The following is an 8,940-nucleotide window of genomic DNA, read 5'->3' as shown; positions in this document are numbered from 1 at the left end:
TCCATTTCAAAAATAGAAAGTTCAAAACAATTGCTCACACATTGCTTCACCACCTTACGCACAATTTTCCTCATTTCTTCATCACAGGACTGGAACTCACAAATGAGGATAAACAGAACTTCTTTTATACAGTAACTAGCATAAATTGCATCCATTGAAGAAATGATAAAACCAATTACCTTAAAAAATGCAGCCAATATTTTTATATTAGCAACTTTTATATTAAATAAAATTCTAAATCACTATATAAGTAAACATACAATTAACCCCATTAATTTTCACTAAATCAAGACAAGCATGAAATATCTTCAACTCAATCAACTAAAACCGCAAACTTCAAAACCCTTTCGATTTTTTTGCTATGTGAATGGTGAGAGAGGAGAGAATGAGTGACGGCTTTAGATGGATGGAAAGAAGGATTGAAACGGGAGCGAAGGCAGAGGTCCAGTATGCTAATAAACTAGCTTGATTGATGATGGTGGCTGACTGGAGTAAATTCCAAAGGGGGTTAAATCATTTTGGTTGTTAGTGGAGCGCCTGCGGTAGAAACACGAGAATAAAAGCTATAATTTTGATCAATTTATGATAAACACCAAAATTAAATTAAAAAAAATATATGCCTTTTTTAGAATCAAACCTGGGTCCTTGTATGATAGAGTAAAAATTTTTTGAAGCCTCATGTTTTTACATTATCCACTTCTCCCAAATTATTTTAATTAAAAACAATAAAAATATCCTTTTTTTCTCTAATTTTGATCCATTTTCATTTTCTTTTTGTAAAAAACATTTTGTACTTTTTCAACAAAACATGTTTCCACTCAAATTTTCTATTTTTTATAAAAATAAAAATAAAAAACAAGTATATTATCTTGAACCAAACACTATCTTAATTTGTCGCTATTTTTATCATTTGCATATTTCATATAACCATATTTAACAGTCCATTAATTTCTTACAATTGCCTATTTTACTTTCTAATAATAGCTTAGAATTGCCTATTTTACTTTTTAATAATAGCTAGGTTAAGCGCTCGCAAGTAAAGGTGGATATTGAGACTTTCATTGTACAAAAAAATTTTTTTTTTCAAATGATTTATCGATAAATGTTAAAATTTTAATTTTAATTACCATGATTTGATCTCTTGTAAACTTAAAATTTTTTTTAAAAAAAAAGAAATTGAATATTGAAAGCTGGCGAGATAGCATGAAATGCTTTGGTTTGGGATCAAGGGTTTTTAGTCATGGCAACTTGGAAACTCGAGTGATGTGCCTTGAATTATGCCCCAAGTTTTAATATGCTTGTTCCTTAAGTGAGAGCGAGAGTTTGAGAACTTTTAAGATCAATAATTCTCACTTGCTTTGGGCTTTTTTTTTTCTTGAAGACAGTCCAAGGATGTGTAGCGTCAATCAGTTGGTTTATAAAGCCACATGGTAAAGTAGAAAACATAAGACCTGTGATCAAAATGCTTGAAGCCAAGTGCTCAAGAGTCGAGACCTTTCTACGACCTAAATTTTTTTGTTTCATTATTAGTGCATAGTGGGCTGATCAGACCCTGTAAGCTTGGGGATAGCAATACAGCTTATACTCGGTTGAGATTTTATGGGGCCTTTTGGATGTCTGCCTCAGTTTCTGGAATGGGCTGATTTGAGAGGAATTGGGTCCTTTCACAATTTACTCTCTTTCCTAGTTTCCTTTTTAGCAATAAGATTTGGTCCCAAAGTCGTTCATTCAACCACAAAAGTCTTGCTCATTGAGTTTAAAACTTTTCATTATTTGTAAATAGATAGATAGGTAAACAGCTAATGCAAATTCAATTATGCAAATCAATTCTTACATAGATTTGGTAATTACATTTCATATTTGCAATGGGATTTTCTTTCTCTCCATTCTTTTTTTTAATAAATATTTTTGAAATTCATTGTTTTAAAGAACATTACAACTTGAGAAATCAATTTTAACACATTCTTTTAGATGTTTTCTTACAACATTTTCATGTTATCGTGTGTTTTTTTTTTCATTCTTAACCATAGCTAAAAGGTGAGTTAATCACTTAATTGATTTAATGAGAGTTGATTTTGTGACGATGACTATAAGATAATTATTGCATGCGTCTTGAAAAATATGAGGTGTCATTACTTTTGTGGGGTTTAAGAGGCCCCTTTATAAATACAAGTCTGTTTTTTGGTACAAAATGATACAGTTGGAAGTTATGGCAAGCAGGTGTTAAATTATGCATTTAATTTCTGTAATATAATTTATATAAATATAATTTTTAAACTATTTTAATTTAGAAATTATAATTTCATCACTAAATTTCTTAAAATTTCGCTGTTAAAAATATAAATATGATTTTTAATTTAATGACTTAATTTTTATATAGCATTTTAATCGGTTAAAAATTGTAACCGATTATGACGTAAATTAAATGACATGCCCCATAACTGTATAATTTAATACATATCAAATTATAACATTTTATTTCATTTCTTCAAATATCATTAATAACTAAATTTTTATTTGTTAATAATTAAAACTGAAGAAAAAAAAACCTAAAAAATGAATTGACTACCTTAAATCCCCAAATCAAAAATCTCGAAAACTCCACCATCAGCATCACTATCGTGCTTACCTACGACTTCAGCTCTTATGGTTCAATTGTGCCCAAGGAGTTGTCATTCGAGGTTTGGGATAAAACGGTGGAGAGTAGAACCGACGAGAGTTTGGCAATTTTTGCTAAAATTGAGGTTCCGATGCATTTAGCGGCGCAAAGGACGATTAATCAAGTGTAGCAAGTAGATCTCAACATTGGGAAGGTGGCGGCTTGGTAAAACATGACTTTGGTGTTGTTAATTTGCAGTCGAAAGGAACCTCAGATTTGAGCAGTTAACAGAGTATCAGTAGTTTTGGAGGTGACATCACGGTTTCGAAGAAAAATGTGAGCTTTCATTTTAATACATTATTATATTTTTTAGATTAGATTTTTTTAAAAACTAAAATGTTTGTTAGACAGAATTGTTGACCGGGAGAGTTGATTATTAAAATTAGAAAAAAAAAATTCAACAAAAATCAAATTCTTTGTTTACTAATTGGGGTTTTTGTTGAATTTGTTAAATGTGACAAATTTTTTTGATGACAGATTCATGGGATACTAAATGCTGTGAGTTAATTTTGTTTTCGCCTGGAGCAATGATTGCGATGTTCATATGAACCTTTAAATCTACAAATCCAATTTGGTTTTATCTTCATTTGTTCTGTCAAATATTAGCTTGTGCTATCGGAGTTGCTGGTTGGGGAACTGGTCTTAAGTTCGATAGTGAATCCTCAGCGATTACATATTCCGATCACAGAAGTATTACAACTTCTCTTTTTGTTCTTACTATTATGTAGGTATTTGTTGAATTTGTATGCAATACTTTTAGCAATTACTATATCTTTTGGTGGAATTTTTGGATCAATATTTTGGGTGATTTTTAGTTTCCAATGACTCCTCTTTTTCCTGATACTTAAAGTTTGAGATATTGATGATGATTTTTTAAATAAAGTGATTTTAATTATTTTTGAAAAAAATTAAATAAAATGTTATAAATCGATGTGGAATAAATTATATGATCACGTGGCATATCATCTAACCTATGTCATCATTGGTTATAATCTTAACCAATTGCAGTGCATAATCTTATGTTATAATCTTAACATAAGTAAAATCAATATTCATAATTCGACAATTCTGTAAGTGTATAGGCCGTGCAAATGATAATAGAGATTAAAAAATTTAAATATCGATATCATAAAAATTAGTTAAAAAGATTCATAATTTAAATACATATTATCCTTAAATTTTATCTAAAATTGGTTCAATTAAAAGATAAACATAAAAGTAAGTCAAGTAAAATAAAAGAAATTACAAAAATAGTAGCTAAAATAAAATGTAATAAACTAAATATTAATTAAAATGAAAATCTAATCTAAGAATTGAAAATAACAAGAGTAATGATATAAAAAAAAAGTAGCTAAAGGAATTTAACCAACTTAACTACTAACAATAGAACATAAATCACCTTAACTAACTTCAACTACCAACTCAAGAAACTATTAGAAAAATCTTTAAACTTGAGCTAAACAAACTGAAAGCTATACTAATAGAATGTAAATTGAAGATCCAAACATAATGAAAATGAAAATAAAGCAACAAGATTGAAAATCCTAAAAGAACTACCAAAATCGAAATTTAAATGCAAAGCTTGAAATCGAAAATCTAGTAAAATAAAACTAGATCTAATTTGCAACAAATTGAATGAAATCAAATTTGAATTGCAAAAATAATGAATGAACTAGAATAGAAACAACATTACAATACAATTAATGAAAGGAAATTGCAAGATCTAGAGAAAAACCTGAAAATCGAAAGTGCATTTTAAATTTTGGAAACTACCTAACTTTGAAAGAAAATTTAGATATGTAACTCTCCAGAGGGAATGAGATCAAACTGAACTAATGCAACATAGATCTATGAGTTTACTATCTAGATCAATAAAAAAATTGTATGAAACAATTAAAAATTAAGCCAAATGAACAAGAATTCAAAACTAGTGCAGAATCTAGAAAAACAAAATAGTTACTAAGAAACTCACCCAAACAGTAGGCCCCTTGATCAAATGAGATTAACAAGTTAACACATAGATTAAATAGTGTATAGTGCAAAAATTTCAAACTAAATGCCAAGATGGAGAGAGGTCCCTTGATATGTTGCCACTCATTCAAGATCCAACTCTAGCAACTGAATTTAGCCAAAATTTCAAAGATTTTTTTGGAATTTTATAGATGGAATTTGAACGAGATTTTTTTTTCACATTTAAAGATCTATGCCTTATGAATCTAAGAAAAACTTTTTGACTCAAAACAAGTCAGATTTCATCAAGATCTAATCAAAACATTATAGGGAGGTCAAAAACCAAAACTACCAAATAACATTGATGATCATGTGAAATCAATAGAAATTAAAGGCAAAAGCATAAGATTCTTAAAATTTCATTGAAAAAATTTGAAAGTACATTGAAAATTATGGACGAAAGTTAAATTTTCATGGAAAGTAAAGTAAATTCGCTGCCAAACGACCTTATTTTGAAAGCAATAAAATAAAAATGCAGAGAAAATAAAGTGCATAAACTTAAAACTAAAAATGTAACAAGCTATTTAAAAGCTCCCTAATGACTGACCACTCTCTTCTATTTATAGGCAAATGAAAGATGCTTCAGCCCCTAAAATTGTAACAAAAGTATTTAAGTAACCACCAATCTTCTAAATCTTTCTTTCTTTTTTCCTTCATGCATATGCTTGCTTGTTTAGTTACTTTAGCTCTCCTTTTTTTCAAGCCTTTTTTTCATGATTCTTTAAACTCTAAGAAGTCAACATTATGACCAATGGGAGGCCTACAAATAGCCAACTCAGCAACTCTAATTGATCTTTTTTGAATCTCTAAAAGTGGCACCAAAATGCATTTGATCTCAAGGTTCTTACATCAATGGCTCACTTGCATTTGCTTTCAATATTTTAGCACCTCTTTTAGCAAATTCCCTCTTCATTTTGCTGCCAAAATTCAAGCCATTAAATAAATAAATTATGTATTATATTCTTTAGAAGATTTTTAGAAAATTATCAATTCAAAGTTAACTTCCAACTACCTAATGCACCTATTACCTTTAAAGTATGAAAAAAGATACCAAAAAGCTAATAATGCATTATTGAGCTAAAAAAGACAATTCCAAATGAGAATTATGAAAAGTGAGACTTGAAATAAGGTTCCACAGAGTTCAATTGAGCTAAAGAAATTATAGAAGAAAGGGTGAAGAAAGACTCACATAGATGACAATGTAGCACAAGCACACTAGTTTTGGTTTTTTCTACCTTTTAGCATAAAAAATCCAAAATGAGACCAAAATCTCCAAAATTCCTTATTTTTCATATTTTCACCTACATATAGAACAATAATGCATTTTTTTAGTATTTTTGCCAAAATTTTCAAGGACTAAGCTAACATGCAAGAGAAATTGCATTAAAAATGAGTAAGAAAACACTAAAATTTTAGTGTAATTAAACCCCCAAACTTAAGCTTTTGCTTTTCTAAACCAAAATAAGATTGAGATAGAATCATCAATTACTTTCAATGCTTCATTTATAATGAATGCCTCATGGATTAATCAACTAAAGTAAAATCATAAACACGTACTAATATACAAGAATCAACCTAAGTCAAGTTTCTTCCTAACTATAATTCCTAAAAGCAAGCAATATCTCTCACAAATCCTTACATGTAATCTAGTAATGTTATGCAAAACATGAAAATTCAAGAACAAAGATCAATAAAGTGTACTCAAGTTTCATATATTTACTTATCACATTTCTCCCCATTAATATAGATAAACAAATGACTAAAGATCATTTAAGACTTTATAAGCTTGTAATGTAAGGCTAGGGCCAAGATATGATAAAAGTCATTTTAAGCTTAAATACCCTAACAATGCATTACTTTGTCTAGGATCATCATTGTTGAGCTCTCAAGGGAAAGAAGTTAAAGCTTTTCTAAAAAATCACCCTTAAACTTAGTTTTTGCTTGCTTTTCTTTCTTTTCTTCCTTTCTTTGTTATTTCACAACTTTATTGCTGTTGCTTGTTCCTTTTCATTTTTATTTCTTTTGCAAGCTAACTTGACTCTTTTTTGGGTTTTCTTTCTTTTTTTCCATTCTTTTTTCAAGCCTCACCATTCCTCACTAATACTGCATAACTTATATATGATGCATGAATATCCTAATGCACATAAGGTAAAGACAAAGAAGATTGAAAATATCAAATCAAAGGCTTGGGCTTTTAATGTGGTTTCAAAGCAAAGAAAATGTTTCATTAGGCTCAAATAGAGTGACTACAAAAATATTGTATCAAGGTTAGCTTAAAAAGGCTTAAACAATCCAAATATGGCCTATATCATTTCTCTAATCATATGTCCTTTAGGATTTCATCTTGAGAGATGATCAAAACAAATTTTAGAACATAAAACACAACTTAAAGACCAATGAAAAAATATCTCATGCTCACATAATCAATCACTAGATAAAAAAGGCAATTCAATAATCCAAGTATTAACTCACAAATAAAAACTCATACTTAAAAAGTCACTAAACATAGGCATCATCTCATATTTCACACATATTCAATCTTTTCCTAAAGTTACATTCATTCTCAATTTATACTTTCATTGGCTTCATGAAAAACTAATCAAAGAAAGCATATTAACAAATTAAACTATAATAAGTCAAGTTCAATTATAAGGTAAAACTCAAGGAAAATTTGAAAAATTTTACAAAAATTTTAAACAATTTTCTCATACCCCCAAATTTAAAGAAAACATTATCCTTAATGTGTAAACAAAAAGAAATAAAGCTCAAAAGAGAGGAATAAGGAAACTCCTTTATTCACATGGAGGCATGGTGACCGAATCTTCTATGTATGCTTGGCAAAAACTAATGCATATTTTCTTTAAGATTTTATTCATCCTACAAAACAAAGAAAATAACTACACAAAAAACCTACATCAATATGTACAAAGAAAAGATAAGCAAAACATGAAAATAACAAAATAAACAAATGAACAAAACATGAAATGTAAAGCTTGGGTTGCTTCCCAAGAAATGCTTGTTTAAAGTTCAAAACTTAACTTTCATTGGTGTTAGAGAATCACACCACACTTAGTTTCCAAATCTACCCATTGAATTCTTTTCTTATTTTGCACCAATGTGTAATGATAATCTCTAAGTGACCCTAGTGTTCAAGGGTAGATTCATATTCCACCTCTAAGAATACTATAACATATTGCAATCTTGCCAAATATAGGTGTTCATTGGCTTCGGTACCAATTATATGGTTACCACCATGGAGAATATTAGTCTTGGCTTTAAATGAAAATTTCATCCATGAATGGTATAAGTCAAGTAAGCATAAAAGATGATAAGTCAAAGGCATCAAGCTAAAAAGTAGAGGTTGGGAAAATTTCTAAGCAAGTGGAGAATCCTTTTATATCATCATCATTCAATTTTTCTACAATATCAACTTTTGTAATTCTTTTAAAATTTTCTCTATTACATCTTCATCTTTTTTACTAGGCTTAACTGAGTTGACAAAAAGTGGATTTTCAACCATTTACATTTCTAAATCATCATCTAATGGATTGTCAAATAACAATGAAAATGACATGGGTATAATATAAGGTTCACTTTCTTATTAATCAGGACCAATGCTAAGACCTTGCAAATCAATGTAGAAAATTAAACCATTCTATTCACTTTTTCCTTCATGGATAATCTATCCTAAAGAAGCTCTAAGAATGAGGTGTCTATAGCTTCGAGCATAAGATCATAAAATAGAGAAGTTACTCTTCATCCTTAAGCTTAATAATAGATTCAAGAAAGAATATGTCAAGGGCTTAAATGATTTATCTAGTAAGCTTGTCTTATTAACACATAAATTCACCTCATGCATTTTCACACAATTGCGTAAGTGATCTTCAAAGAATTCAAAAAATAGTAGGATGAAAATATCAAGCTTAACTTTTTGTTGAATGTTCTCCTCTTTCTTAACTTCCCCAAATGATTCACTATCATTAACTTTCTTAGCCATATGCTTGTCTGTTACCTCCACTATCTCTTCCTTCATAACTTTAACAAAATGTGTCATTTCCACCACAATGGGTTTTTCATCATCATTAATCCACTTTGGACCTTTTTTCTTCAAATAATCCCCTAATATATGCTATTTATTCTCTTCCAACAAAGTTTTGACTTTATAGTCCTAGACATAGGATCTAGAAGGCAAGCATATATGGTATGTACATTTTGACCACATTGCCCAAAAGTTCTCATGAATGCCTCTTGGTTTTGTAGAGTTTTTCTTG

General features: G+C 29.3%; 1 long non-coding RNA gene across 1 annotated transcript; it reads left to right on the top strand.

Moving 5' to 3' along the window:
• Positions 1 to 2,461: 2,461 nt before the first annotated feature.
• Positions 2,462 to 3,443, top strand: LOC149512942 (uncharacterized). The gene is made up of 2 exons (XR_016331565.1): positions 2,462 to 2,935; positions 3,137 to 3,443. It is a non-coding gene; the product is annotated as an uncharacterized LOC149512942 (long non-coding RNA).
• Positions 3,444 to 8,940: the final 5,497 nt, after the last annotated feature.

Source organism: Durio zibethinus, chromosome 21, assembly GCF_047325235.1.
Source record: "Durio zibethinus cultivar Kanyao isolate XHJ-2024 chromosome 21, ASM4732523v1, whole genome shotgun sequence".
In the NCBI taxonomy this organism is placed as follows: Eukaryota; Viridiplantae; Streptophyta; class Magnoliopsida; order Malvales; family Malvaceae; genus Durio; species Durio zibethinus.
The sequence above is the reverse complement of the archived record's forward strand: the minus strand, read 5'-3'. Positions and strand labels throughout refer to the sequence as shown.